Here is a 15,634-nt window from a genome sequence, read left to right on the forward strand (position 1 = left end):
AAAAAGGCTAAATTTGTAAAATAATGTATTATTCACTCAGCTCAAATAGAGATACAAAGGCATTAATTCACCAGGTCTCCCCTTAGAAAGAGGGGAAATGATTATATTTCTAATTAAGCATATGAACCAACAGATAAAACATTATTTTGGAGAAACTGTTGTATGGCTGAAAGCTGAGACAGCAATTACTGTTTTTTGAATCTTTTTTCCTCTTTTAGTGAAGCTAGCATCCTAAAGCACTGCTCTGGAACTTCTCTGAGTTCTTTTTTAAATTTTAGCTGACCTGTTTAATTGGTAATGTTGTAACCCTTACTTGTACTCATTTACAATGTTGAGATAAAAATAGAACTTTTTTAGGTACTGATTTAAAGAGACAAATGTGGCAGTTAACAATCATTTGGGAATCTGTCAGATTGCGCTCTGAGATTGTGCACAGGACATTTTTTAAACATAATTTCTGAATAATAAAATGGACCAAATTCTCTGCTGGTGTAAATCAGTGTAGCTCCATGGAAATTTTACACTAGCTGAGCATCTGACCCATAATTCCTCTACTTTAGACATATGAGGTAGGGCTGTCCAAGTGCTGTAAAGGAGGACCAGGATTAGGCTATTATTATGGCCATTATTTGTGGCTATTCGATTAAAATTAATTATATTCTGGACAGATTGTTTCCTAACGCAAATTGGGATACTCAGTTCAGGATTTCCATGCGGGGGAAAAGTTTTTATAATATTTGTCCATCCCTAGATAGTATTATGTTTTATGGCATATTTAACCAGTTGAGCATTGTGGGTTTTAAAATTTGATTTATTGGGTTCACATTCTGTTAACGAAACATTTCTTAACTGGGAGGTCTATTAGACTGTCACCACTGAGGAAGCGCTGAGTTCATCATTGCTCAAATCATTTTATAAGGGTCATGAACAAAGCTTTGACAAGCATAGACTTTGGGGAAAAATTCTGCATCAGTAGGGTATAGGACCAGACTTACCTAATAAGCCTCTTTGCATCTATGATTCTGTGAACAGTGTAATGTCCTGAGACACCATGGTTGGAATTGGTTCATTGGAAGAAACTGTCAGCAAACTGATGTCTTTCAGGTGATGGATTCAGAGCTCTCTAGACCATATGTCAATATGGGACAGATGACCTCAGAAGAAAACTATAGACACAGGAGTTGAAGTTGCCATGTTGTGATGTTTAATAATGTTCCCCATATGAGTTTTACAACACTGTTAAAAGTGACTTTGTGAACTGCTTGCCACACCCTTTTATTTCCTCTCATTATTAGATTTTTTTCCCATTTGAACATCTTTTCCACACAAAAGCGATTGCTACCTTAATGACTCTTGTAGCAAATGAGAAACACCTGTACTGTACTGCATGCCGCTCCATAAAGAAATGCAAATCCCAAAAGCATTTGCTGAAAGCAGGGCACTGTAGGTTCAGATTTCAGGAGTGTGTGTGTTGGTGGGGGGAAGCTATTAGCACTCCTTGTTGGGCTGGGGAGGAACATTGACCTTTCACATTGTTTATCTTGGGATCAGGGACAATGGGGTTTGGGAACCAAATGGAAGGAGGAGCTCTCTGCTCCTGTGCTGTCGGATCCTGCTGAAACAAGAATCATTCAGGCCAGATAGTAGCACAGCAGTAGTAGTGATGTGTCAATTGTGGTTCTTTTGAGACTTTTTAACCTTCCAGTCTCTCCAAAACAGAAGGATTCATATAAGCTGGGCCAGATTCTCTGCTACATATGGCCTCTTTATGCCATTCTAGTGCTTAACAGCTGTAAGGTCAGCAGATCTGGCCAACGAGGAATATTCCTTGAATGCCATAGAGGAGGTGTGGATGCTCTACCTCACCACCCGATGGCTTCTGGCATAGGGGCCATCTAGGAACATGGCTTGAGAGAAGGGGGCATAGCCAGAACATTGTCATATATTCTAAGCTTAGGGAACAACCCCATGCAGGTCCCTTTTAAGCATAATTTTTATGTGCTCCATGCTTTATTTCTCACTATGTCCCTGACATTTTGATGATCTCAGTCCTAAATACTGTGGCAGGGACTTCTGATACAAACTTTTAGGAGTGCTGTTAAGTTTATACCATTTTCAGTTTCAGTCCTGGCCAACTGCACATTCAAACCTAATTCTTTTCCAAGGGTTTATTCTACAGAGCTTACACACACACACACACACTTAATTCACCATACTAGTGGACAATCAAATACATGGTCTTCCATTTTATTTAGAAAATAGATAACAGGACTGGTAATTTAGTGACTAATAACTTTTCTAGATATATATGGTAAAATGAGGGTAGTTAGAGCTCATGCTCCAGAATGTAATCTGATGGCAACAGGTATCAAGCAAGAATGTGTCTCTCCAAACACACTTTCATGTTTAGCATTACAGAAATGACTAGGTGCATTAGGTGAGGGAGTTCCCTTACCATGATGCATAAGGTCTGGCCACTTTCAAGAGGTTGGATACTGGAAAAGGAATACTTTGAAAAATGAATATGTAAACACCTGTCTGAAATGATCTGCTAGTTGTATCTATTTGTATCTGATGAATTAAGTACCCACCCCCTCCCCCCCCAAAAAAAAGGGGAGAAGAGAAAAGAAAAGGGCAGAACAAATATATCTTAGGAACCTTCTTCTTGTGCATCAACAAATTTGTTTATTAGGTTTGACAGTTTACACCTATACATATCCACTGATGGCAAATGAAAATTATTTATTTATTTAAACTCTGGTAGCCAACTGCAGTCACAAGCAGAGGCTTCTGTAGTTTTGTAACCAAGCAATATAAACTCTCCAGCAAACATAGCTGCAGTTTGGTCCTAGAATAAGTAATATCAGCAAAGAATACATGGACAACAATGAGTATTTCAGACTAGTTTATTTGTTCCATTTCTAAAGGACAAGGTTGTAAATGTTAGGGTTTTCCAAGTATGGATTTAATTTAGATTTCATTAAAATAGCTATTAAATGTTGAATAAACACCAATTCATTATTAAACAGAATTCACTTGGATGCCCTGCCTTGTTGTCTCAACTTTAAACCATCTTTTCTTTTCATTATGGCTGGAGGTTTTTACAAGTTTATGCCTGACACTGTGCCCTTGCTTTCTGGGCAAGAAAGGTAGCTGTTCACTTTTGGTAGCTCAAAGTGGCCAAAGGTATAAATCAGACTGCAGTTGATAGCCAAAGGCTTTTAAAAAATAAAATAAAACCCACCTAAAACTATGGGGACTAAGATGGTTTGGGGGATACACTGAGTCAGTGCATGTATGCTTCCACCTCCATTGGCTGAGCTTTTATGGAGTGCCCAGTGACGTTGTCTCCCTGCTGGGTTCACTAGTCCTCACTGGCTCAGCGTGGTGCTGAGCCAGAGGAATAAATCTGGATAGATCAGAATTTTAACTTTTTTCCCAACCAACAGAAGGAGCAAAGTGAAATAATGCAATGGTCAATGTAAAGTAAAGTAAAGCTGAGAGGGCTGAGCTTTATGAGAAAATATAGTAATCAAAGGAAAGGTAGCCAAACAGGCAATCATTGGCAAGACTTGCATCCTGAACTGCTACCGCCAGGACAGTTTGGTCCAGTCCATACATCTTTACTGCCATAAGGAAGGGCAAACCTGTATGACCCTTTTGGCTCCCTATCTCAATAAGGGCAGAAGGTGGGTCACTTTCACCTCAACCTTGGCAGAGCCTCCTTAATGGGGATGAGGTTGTGGGGTATCCTAGCTTGAAAAAGATTCCTTTTACCCATCATTGCTTTCCACCCTCCTCTCTTTCCTGTCCCCGGCCTTCCGTATACTCTCTCCCTCCTGCTTGAGGTGGCTGCAGCCTTCTCTCTAAAATGGCAATAGAAGTACTGAGAGTGAGAGAGTATTCCTGAGCAGAGGGAATTCAAATGAACTCTCATTCCCTCCATGCCATGTACAATGCCATACTCTGCTGCTTGAGAAGAGTGACTACATAATCATTACAATTAAGGCTTTTCACAAACCTGCCCTGGGCTCCATATTAGGTGACGACAGAGACATGCACTGCCCACATGTTCCAGTGCTCAAAGCAGTCACTTCTACTGCTTAATGGGTAATACTATCTGATGGATAAAGGACCCAAATGAGCTTCTGACATTCTGACATTCAGTGAGACTGATGTGTGAATTTACCCTTCCTTTAAGATTGCTGTAAGAGACTGTTAAGGGGCCACACCCAAAACAAGGCCTAACAGAGTCTCTCCAGGAATTAGGTATTGTTCTGCACAGGAGACTCTGTGTGTGTGTGTGTGTGTAAAAGATAAGCTTTGGGGGGTGTTTGGGAGGGAAGACAAGAACTGAGAGACACTCAGAGGGGGCAAGAAAGCCCCGTAGCAGCCTTGTAACTATGGTGTAACCTTGAGAGAAGCCTAGAGAAAGGTGGTGGGTTGCAAGTTCTGGCTGAAAGCAGCTTGGGCCAGTAAGTTAAGAAACTACTCCTTTGTTTTTGGTTTCTCCTGCATTTGTAGAAGCATGACTCTTGTTTACTTGCAAGCAATGCACAGACCGCACCAAAGAAAATACCACACTCTATTAGCAATTGCTAGTGCCAAATGGAACATCTCCAGGACCTCAGCATTTGACTAGGCACTTAAGTCAAAAAGGGGTAACAATATTTTCAAAACCAGCATCCTCTGAGAAGTCAGAGAGGTGAAAGCACAGGTTTAGCAGACAGGTTGATGTCTGTGATGATGGGAGCCATATAAGAACCTAATCAGACTAGACAAGAACAGAGAAAGTGCAGCCAACAGAGTTTGACACTTTTGAAAGCAAGATTCGCCCCCTTGATTCAGAACATCAGAGGGGAAACCTGCCAACAGAAAGCTCACGTGTGGTCATTCAAGGTCTTTTATACCTACCCCTGTATTTCTATGTTAAATATAATTAGGGCTGAGTATCACTGAACCTGCTGAAATGAAGATTAAGGGTAAGCAAACCCTACAAAATCTGACTCTGGTCTCCAAGATTCCAACTGAAGCAGAGCCAAAATGTGTCTTTAATATTATAACCCATTATGCAAAAAGCTTTCTGAGTACCCCAGCCATCCTCTTCAAATGTTCCATTCAGCCGCAGCTGACTGCAAGGGCTGTCCTCGTTACAAACCCACATTTAGCTCTGTCCCAAATCTGGTTTTGATCCTGCCTTTTGTTACTCCCATCTGAAGGGCTGCATTATGAAATGCAGATTAGTAACATTAAAGAGGTTTGTAACTTGTAACATATTGCTTTGTAGTGGATCTTTGTCACAAATTGTATTTTCTTTGACATTTCTAACTGAATGTAGAGATCGAGAAATTGGACTTGCTACAGCCAGCCTAATATATCTGAATCATAACCTGGAAAACCCCCTCTGATTCAAATCTGAACTTCTTCGGGCTTCTAATTATGCTGATTAGAGTACTGGGTATTCATTGTTGTGACAAATGGGGAACCAAAATGGAAATGACAAATTTATTTTCACTCAAGAATTAAGCAAAAATATCCGCTATGGACTGCAGTGGGTAAGGCTGATGCATGAACTCACTACGTTATCTAGATTCCATCCCATGTTTCAACAACATGTGTTCTAAACAGAGGCCCTGGCCAAGTCTTCCAGTTTCGCTAAATTCATATCTTTAGTTTGAGCAAACCTACCAGCTTTGGTGAAATGTGCAATTGACCATAATAAACCAATCCTATGAATAAGTTCTTTTCACTGTGTAATTGGCTAGCTACACTGCAGTATGTAACTGGGGATGTGGCAAAGAGCATGTGTGTGACCTTCTGTCCTCACATCTGCATTCGGAATTGTATCCTTCAATGATTTCTTTTATACAAATCTGCATTCAGTTAATTTTTTGTTTTTACTTTAGTCTGGGTGTTTGCAGAATGAGAATCAGTTACGCTGAATGTTCAGAGAGAGTGCTGGCACTTGAGGAACTGTTCCAGTAGGAGCGAATGCATCTTATCTCAAAGACAGTTATATTATTTTTATTAAAACATAAACATTGTTTATGTAATCTCTGTGGCCTGAAGCCGTAGAACTCTCAACGGTCACCTGTTGGTGAAATGGGAAAAGAGTGACTCCATTGGGGAAGGTGCTCTGTACCAACATCTATTGGAGAGCAAGAGTCATTCACTGAATGGGCCAGGCCTCCTTCGCACTTTAGGTATGTGACAATTTGGGGTATTTTGGTTAAAATATAGTTACATTTTTTGTTCGGGGGGCAATAGAATGCTATTGACATTGTTGGGAAATGCAAGGACAAAACACCAACATCAAATGTGCTTAGGGTCCTGATGTATGAGATTTCTGCCTGGCACAGGTGGGCAAGGGAGCCTGGACAGAGCTAAAGAAGGAAGAGAGAGGGGAAAGAGACTTCTACCATTTGCTGTGAGTGTGTTATTGCTGATGGAGACTCTAAGTGCCGTAAATGTTACTGATCCCTCCCTAAAACCTGAGCTGAGACTGCTGGAAAATAGAGGATGGCACAGAGTGGCAGGAGCTTCAAGATGATGGGTGGCGCAGAGCAGTGGTGGCCAAAGCAGAGCTGAGGCAGCTTGGGTTGAAGCCGCAGAGAAAGAAGCAGCCTGCCAAAGGGACTCCAATGCAGGCTTCTCTACCAAGCAGTTAAAATCGCCCCAGTTGGGTCAGGCGTTAGAGCAGCCCAGGAGGCAGTACTGGCCTGCCAGTATGTTTGGACATCTCCAACCTAAGATGGCTAGCTAAATGGGGTGCTGGGGAGGAGGGTGAACTAGAATGTACCAGTTACTCTAAATTGTCAGGTGGACTGAGGTTGGGACTGTGGTTAAAGCACCCTGGGGTGGGAGACTTACCTCATATAATTTGCCTGCCCCCATAAAGTTCCAACAGTTTTAAGCCCGTGGATTCATTTCTTGCAAGTGGGGAAATATTGCTCATTGGGGCGCCCAGGGTGGTAGATATAGTTTCCTAGGTTTCTGGGTGGAGGGTGTAAGCTAAATCTATAAGGAAACCCTTAGAAAATTGAACCTGGCCTTTTTTGCTGCCATCAGCACCTGGCAGAACAGTTACATTTATAACAATAAATCCTCTCATCCCTGAGAATGAGTAAATGAGACATTTTAGGTATATCTTGGCTGTTGATTGAGATTACTATTCCACAGCATATAAATTCAGTGTCTCGTCATATTTTACAATTAATACACAAGTACATTGGAATATGGTCACCGAATTCCATGGACACTCCTTTGAAAACCCCAGCCTACAAAGATAGCGGGTTAGAGTCTGATCTCATTGACACCGGTATAAATCCTGAATATCTCTGATTTTCATAGTATTGTTTCAAATCCACCAAACTGGATGTGTTTCCAATATAAAATACTACAATAAATGCTTGCCTGTATTTTTTTTCAGATTGATGGTATGGTATGCCCTAAAAGCAAGGAGGCTAGAGACAGGAAATCACATTAATACTCTTGTGACAGAATACGCACCTGTATTCACACCGTTCATGCTATTGTAATAACATTTGTGCAAAGTATGCCTTGTAAAATGTCATCTGAAAACTCATAATTTGCAGGTCAGTATTGTTCTGGTAAAATGTGTGGCAACATTGTATATGAAGTTTTAGGATTCCCCTGTAGGGTGTTATTAACATATGTTCCAAACCCCACAGTCCTGCCCAAACAGAAGTTGGCAAATAGGTCTATCCTAAACAAAGGACTGTGTGCTCTGCTTAACTTTTATTTAAGCAGTAAACAGAGTCACCAAGCTGGGAGGGAAACAAAGAAAGCTCAAACAGGTGAGAAAAGGCCATCAGGGAACATCCTTCCACATAGACTCTTTGTCCCTCCTTTTTAGTTTCAGATCCTTACTAGAAAAACATTTCCAGCCGGCTACTAGGAGACAAACACCCCAAGGCCACCCCCTTCCCCCCCCCCGGCCCATCACATTCATTATACCTGAAGAGACAAATAAAGCAATCGTTGGACTCTGGGGGAGGGGTCCTGACACACAGTTTTGTCAGTAAGACTGCTGAAAGCATGTGATGAGAAACTTTGCTTGAATCTGATATAGTCTAAGTTAGGCAGTAGTAAACATTTTATCTTATAACCATTTCTGACTTTTATGCCTCATTATTTGTACTCATTTAAAATCTATCTCATTGTAGTTAATAACTTGTTTTACTGTTTTATATTATCCAGTGTGGTTAAACGGAAGTGTCTGAATAACTATTTGAGATAAGAAGATGGCATATTATTCCCTTAAAAGAATAATGGACATAAATATTTGTACTGTCTAGGAGAGGGTGGGGCAGAACAGGACATACATTTCTGAAGGGAAATGGGAGGCTGGGGGTGTGTTGGGGGTCAGCCTGCAATATAACCAAGGTTGGTGAGAGCCAGTGCAAAACCCAGCATGGCTGTCAGGCTACAGTTATACACAGATACTGAGGGTGTGACTTGCATTCAGTAATTGTGTTTGTGAGTGGCCCAAATGGGACCTAGTTCAGCAAGGCATTGTAAGGCATCCAAGGTAGCAGGACAGGGGTGACACAGCCCTTGAGAATCGACTGTACCCTGGATGTCACAAATCTCTTACAGATTCCTTTTTCTTGGCCACCTACAAATCTTAGGGCTTGCAGGGTGTAAATCTACAGTGTACTAGCCTGATGTTTGGACCCTGCTACCATGTGCTAAAAGTTCCCTAATGGATTTGAATCAGCAGTACGTGAACACGCACTATCGAACTGTTAGTACACGATATCATGTCATTACTTGGTGCACATCAGTCTTCGCGCTGTACATTGACACTCTGGCTTGCCGCATGCTGAGTTTCTGTGTAAACAAGCCTTTAGTCTGACCTGAGTTGCATCTCAACACATGTAGCTTTTCCCCAACTCCTGCTTTAAATAATCCAGGCCCAATTTATACATTTTCTGTGTCAAAATTTTAGTTCCTTATGATTAATAAGGTGGATCTTTTTCAATATAGGTTTTCTCTTCCCTTAATGCTGTCCAGTAACTCAGGCTAAAACTGCAATGAATTCTACATGGCCAACCAGGTCTTTGTTCCTGGGGAGAACTCCACTGAAGTCAATGCTCACACAGAACTCATTGCAGGATCGGTGCCTAGGAGCTTAAATCATTCTCTTTTACACCCTCTTTTCAACTGTGCACTGAGACAGCTCAGCCTCTCTTACCTAGCTGGAACATAAGCTTTTCCAACTGTCAAGTCATTCATAGGGGTGTAAATGTAATCTCTTTTCAACCTCTGTATTGTCAAATACTTGACTTGTTGCTTCACACAGTGCCTAGTAAAATGAGACAGTTCAAATTGTGTGGATGAAAAAATTGACATTACATAGTCAACAAATCATGCAAGGAATTCAGTGATCTGTGTATTTAATCTAAATTTGTTAACACTGGCAAGATAAAGGTCATTTTGACTCCATGCCCACTCCTGAAACTGGGACACTGTTCAGAAATTCTGAGTTTCTGCATTCAGCTATGTACATGTGCCCTGTTATCTAATACTTTAATTGCTAACAAAACAGTATGTGGCAGCATATACGCTGTCCTGTGTCAATATTTAAGCAGGAGTTTTACTTTGTGGCTCAAATTTATTCACCTTGAGAGAGAATTTTTGCCTCAGTTGGATCAATGGGTAAGGTAAAATAGCAAGGTTTCATCATCTCCTTGTGGTCTGTGTCACACTGTAGCCAAACAGGTAGACAACCCTTGTGAGCTCTACTCCTTCTCCCCTGTGCCACTTGGAGGGCTATTTCTTGATTCTTCAGGAGACTAGATATTTCTAAATAGCTGCATGGTTGCTGTAGTGTAAACCTTTTAATGAAAAATTCTGTGTTACTAACCAGGCAATTTTACATCACCTACTCTCTTGTGTCTGTATAGAAATGTTAGCATAGGAGGAAAGGGCCAAGTTTTCGTGGGGGTAGAATTTATATGCTGATTAAATTTTGGCTAGGAACATGAGGTTCTTTGCAGAATTAAAGTTAGGACAATCACAGAAAATATCTAAGTTCTCCAAGATTCTTAGTTCCCATCAGAATAAGTTTACTTACAAATTCTTCCTACTCCTTTGGGGGTCCTGCTGCTTCTTGAAGAGCATTGTAAGCTTGAGCTTCCATAAATTCAGACAAGAACAACAACAAACATGATCAACAGCATGTGAAGGGTGAAATAATGTAGTAGAAGGCTAGAGCTGTTCTACAAATATATGGCTTTAAAATATAGCCACTATAGAAGGCTTTTTGTGCCATTTTTATAGCCTTTGTGGTTTTTAACAAATGTGATTTTCCATCTGGTGTGTGTGTGTGTGCAGTATAGAAACTATGGTGAACTATGAAGCAGAAACAGTTCTGATCATCTTGCCTAGACACAGTGTTTGAATTAAGAATCTTTTTAGATGAAGGGTGGTCTCTTGTTCCATTATTTAAGGAACAATTTTTATTTTCATCCTAATGTTCACTGTGCCATGACAATAATAACAAACAAGGTAATTATTAAGTTGCATACTTTGATAATTGATTCCTTCAACTCCCAAACAATTTCCTGGCTTCCTAAATGCTACTCTGATGTCAATGCCCTACATATCCATTCTGTACTGTGAAATTCATTCTTCATAGATCTTACCTCTTCTGGGGTGTAGAATGTCCCATAGAATAGAACTGTTAGATCAAGGTCCCCGATTCTGTGCCCTAAGAATAAAGGTACATTCTGTATCCCTCACTAAAATAGGACAAAGTTGTAAACTATGTAGCATATCATATGGTCCTGTTGAACATCACAAGGTTGTAGACATTAAGGTTTATCACTTGGATAAATATGATCTGGGATTTGTGTGTGTGTGTGTGTGATTCCTGTATTCCTCAAAATGCTCATTGTCCAGCTTTGGAACTTCATTTCTCCTGTGGAGCAGAAGTTGAACTGATAATTACATTACAATGCTAACTAATTATATTGGTTGCCAAACTTCTGCTTTTAATATTGGTCTCGTTATTAGCTTAAAACTTGACTTATACATTTATGCCCATGAAAGTTGTTTGAAGCACAGATAATATGCAAAAAGAACACAGTATAATATTAGGAAATTGAAAGGATATCTGAAGAGATTAAGAAGCAGCAGCATGCTCTGAACAAAGAGGTCTACTCTTCCATAAGGTATATGCACATGCCATGCATCACTTCAAATGCTGCCAAATCTGCTGCTGGCTTATTTGAGATACAGAGCCGTGCTCCTCCATGGATCTCATTGTGTGGGAAAAATAGACCCACACAATCATTAAAGGGGGAAATTTAGCAGACATATTATCCAAAGCAATTGGTTTTGGGATCAGATTGAGGCTGGTCATGCATGGGGTGGGTAGGTGTGTTCAAGGAGTCTGCAGATAAGCCACCCACAGTCTAGGAGTGTATACATAGAGGATGTAGAAGGAAGGCACTCAGTCTACAATCAAGAATTGCCACTGTGTTAGCCTCTCCAAAGGCAGCTCTTCACTGGCCATTTGAACTAAGTCACCTGGGGCAGCCTGAATCCTTTCAAAAGGCAGTAGAGTTGTTGCTCCAGAGCCAGCTACCCCAGAGCTTAAGTCAGACAGAATTTCTCCAGGTTTTCCACTGCAACTTTCCATTTCCCCCTCCTTCTCTTCATAGAGGCTCTGATGCAAAGGTCTCAGTGGGCTTTAGAACAGTCCCCCTCGCTGTGTCAAGAGCTGTACTCAGTTCACTTCCTTCATTTCTTATTCTTGTCTCCTCTTGAAACTCTGAAATTTATTACTAAATTTGTCTCAATTCAGACAAAACATTTTTTGGTCAGAATTTGCTGGTTTGTCAAACTCAAAACATTCTGGAGAGACAATTAGCTTTCAATGCAGATCAGATGGAACTTTGCCTGGTTTCCAGTCAGCATGCCAGCCCACCTCTGGGCAGCCCAGGCTCTCAGGGATTCCCTAGCTTTGGGACAGCCTGCCAGGTGGACTGCCCACAAGCCAGGCTTCCCTTCCCATTTGTGGAGAATTTTGAAATTTCATTCTGAATCAGAATTAACCCGAATTTTAAAACATCAAAATCCTTCACAAAACAGAATTATTTTTCTCCACCTAGTTCTAATCAATTCATTCTATAACCTAGTAACTAACATTCCTTACTGATGATGTCCACAGCATCTCTCTCATTGCTGTTAGAAAACCCTTTATGAATTCCAGTAGGCTAGTGAAGCATGACTCTTCTATTTATGAAATCACGATGGTTTTCTCTAATCTAGTTTTTCTCTTCTAAATATGTTCTCTCATTTCATCCCTTAAAAGAGGCCCTCCAACTTTCTCCCATAACTGAGGTAAAACCAAGTAGCCTTAATTTCCTAGATGTGTCTCAGGCCCTTTTGAGATGAACTCATTTTCCAGTCTTCAGCAGTCTCCTCATTACTGAATGGCCTCTTATTACTGCATGAAATGTTTACTAGTGCTACACCAAGTACTTTCCAAACTTTCATTATAGTTCTTCCATGGTCTGAGCTCTCATTTAAATAATTTAATTTTTATAATTAAATTATAAATTATAATTAACTTCAGAAGTTAATCTTTATCTATCTATCTATCTATCTATCTATCTATCTATCTATCTATTCAGGAGACTAATTCATTTGTAAATGAGAATTTTTAAACATCATCACAACATGGTCATGAAAGTCTAAAATAGATTGTGACGCAGTCAGACCAACAAATCTGATCCAGTCTGGTAGTGAAAATGGAGGATGGAAGGATGTGGTCCAATAGTGCCAGTTATGTGATTTTAAAAAAAAAGAATTCTTTTTATTTACCTTCTGGGTTTTCAGCCTTTAAGGTTCACTTTTTCAAGCTTTCTCTGTAACCATGAGGGCTAAAAACCTCCTTTTCTTTTTTAATGAAAGCTGAGATACTCACTTATCACCTGATTCTAGAAGCTGACGCTTTAGGGAAAACACACATGGTCATCTAAAGGGATGATGGGATAACATGATTTTGGCAATTAATTGATCTTTAAATATTCATGGTAAATAGGCCCAATGGCCTGTGATGGGATGTTAGATGGGGTGGGATCTGAGTTACTACAGAAAATTCTTTCCTGGGTATCTGGCTGATGAATCTTGCCCATATGCTCAGGGTTCAGCTGATTGCCATATTTGGGGTCAGGAAGGAATTTTCCTCCAGGGCAGATTGGAAGAGGACCTGGGGATTTTTCACCTTCCTCTGTAGCATGGGGCACAGGTCACTTGCTGGAGGAGTCTCTGCACGTTGAAGTCTTTAAACCATGATTTGAGGACTTCAATAGCTCAGCATAGGTGAGAGGTTTATCGCAGGAGTGGGGGGTGGGTGAGATTGTGCAGGAGGTCAGACGAGATGATCATAATGGTCCCTTCTGACCTTAATATCTATGAAACTGCATGTAGGTTCTCACACCTGCAAGAACCTAAGAACTCCAAACTACACATGCTGGGGAATGTAAAACTACAAAAGGCAGCTACATCCCATCATGCTTTTTTAGGGTTGTTTGTTTTTAAGTAATTACTGCATAAAGTGACAGGTCTGGAACAAAAGCTTGCGTTACATTTTTAATAATAATGACTACTTTATGGGGAACTCTAATATGGTGGAAAGGGGTGTTTTTTCCTGCATAGCCCATGATAAATGTTTGTTTAAGAAAGACATCTAGGCAGAGAATACAAACCTGTTTTCCAACGGTTAAGGGGGAAAACCTGTTTGCCTCTAATCCTAGCACTTAACTCCCATCATTATCAGGGACATCTCTCCTTTCAAAGCCATATTGTCTTAATCCCCCACACATGTTTATTTTGGACATCAGAATTATGGACCTCAGAAGGGCAGAATCATGGGTGATAGCAAATGTTTCTACTAATGCAGTTAAATCCACATTAATTTACATTTCCTATGTTGTTAGTTTCAATGTGCATTTTTGGGTCTTTTCCTCACATTTGGGTCTTGGCATGCTGAAAAGTACATATATTACACTGCACCCATTGTTCTAGCCTTAACTGTCCTTGTGACAATATTATCCCTGTAATATGGCCAAAGAAGAGTATACAGGGATTATCTGTTGCTTAATTGCCAATATTACATAATTTAAATATACCTTGGGCAACTTTAAGATGGACACCCAAGTCATTCAAGCATTTTTAAGAAGGCTGCCATTCATGCTTTATTGCTGTTGTTGAATTCTTTCCCATATCCTCATTCTCTACTGTTTGGAAGTTGCCAGCTGCTAAAAATGAAACAGGGATGTCATGCCTCCATGCCAGCGTGGATTAAAATAGTGCATAACATACACATTAGAGTCACCTATGGGCTACCATTGCCACCAAGTTGGTCTGGCTCTATGGATTTTCTCATGTCTTATTATTGCTTACATGAAGGACGTTATCTGTGGTGTGGGCCGTTTGGGTTTGTCTTCACAGCATTTTGGAACGAGCCTCCTAGTCTGGGTTGATACCTTGGGATGAGAAGGCTCACGCTAGCACTCTAAAAAACAGTGGTGTAGACAGTGCTTATTTCCATAATGAGCCAAACTCAGACATGGGACTTGAATTCCATGTATGTTATTTCCAAATCTCATACTTTGAAGGGTAGGCCCATTTCTAATCAGGTCTTGTTCAGAACATGGCTTGGTCTTGTTTATACAAGGAAACTACTCTGTGGTACTTCTAGAAACCCCAACACTTGTTCTTGCTTACTCTGCCATTGTTATTATTCCAGTTCAGGTAAATGTAAATTTTACATGGTACCCTACCCCGCAACTGATGCAATACATGTAACCTCTGTGGCTTTGGGGTGAGATCTCTGATGGATTGCCTACATAGAGCCATGGGATAAGTCATGTAAAAAAAAATCCCAGTTGTAACAGTGGCTGCCACATAAAGTTTTCTAATCAGGTCTCTGGGTATTTTCTATAATTGGCATAGCCATGAAAACCTACTGTGACATTATGCCCCATATTCTTCATAGAAATATTATGATATGAATATGGCATAACTAAGATGGTTTATGCAAGATGGGTCATGTGAGGTATCATTGGAAAGATTATGATTTACTGAATGTGATTATCCAATGTGTATGCATGTATTGTTTCTGTATTTGAAGTTAGGAGTATTGACTATGTAACAATTACAACTGTGTGTACTTGGGGCACGCCCACCAGACAGTATACAATCAGCCTGCATGGGCCATTAGGAAGGACAATAGGATGTTGAAGATACTAATCTCCCTCCTTTCTGAGAAGTTTTCTGGGATGCTTCTTTGACACTGCAGGGTCATGTGATCATGTCACCTGGTACAGGATACCATCTTGAAATGCTGCTACTTTTCCAAAGGAAGGGGTAGGGGGGTCAAAGTGGGAAACAAAGGATTTGCGCCATATGCAGAATCTATTTAAGGCTGGGGAGTGAGTTAATCTGGGCTCCTCTCCACTGCGTGCCCGCTCAAGAAGGAAGACTGCTGAAAACACCTGAAGGAACAAAGGAACTAAGCTGGGGGAGGCAGAAGTTGAGTTCAGGTGAGAAAGGTCAGCCTGTAAAAAGGAATCCCTGGAGATTTAAGCTGCAAGTG

This window comes from Lepidochelys olivacea (assembly GCF_965140295.1).
Source record: "Lepidochelys olivacea isolate rLepOli2 genome assembly, chromosome: 7".
Lineage (NCBI taxonomy): Eukaryota > Metazoa > Chordata > Testudines > Cheloniidae > Lepidochelys > Lepidochelys olivacea.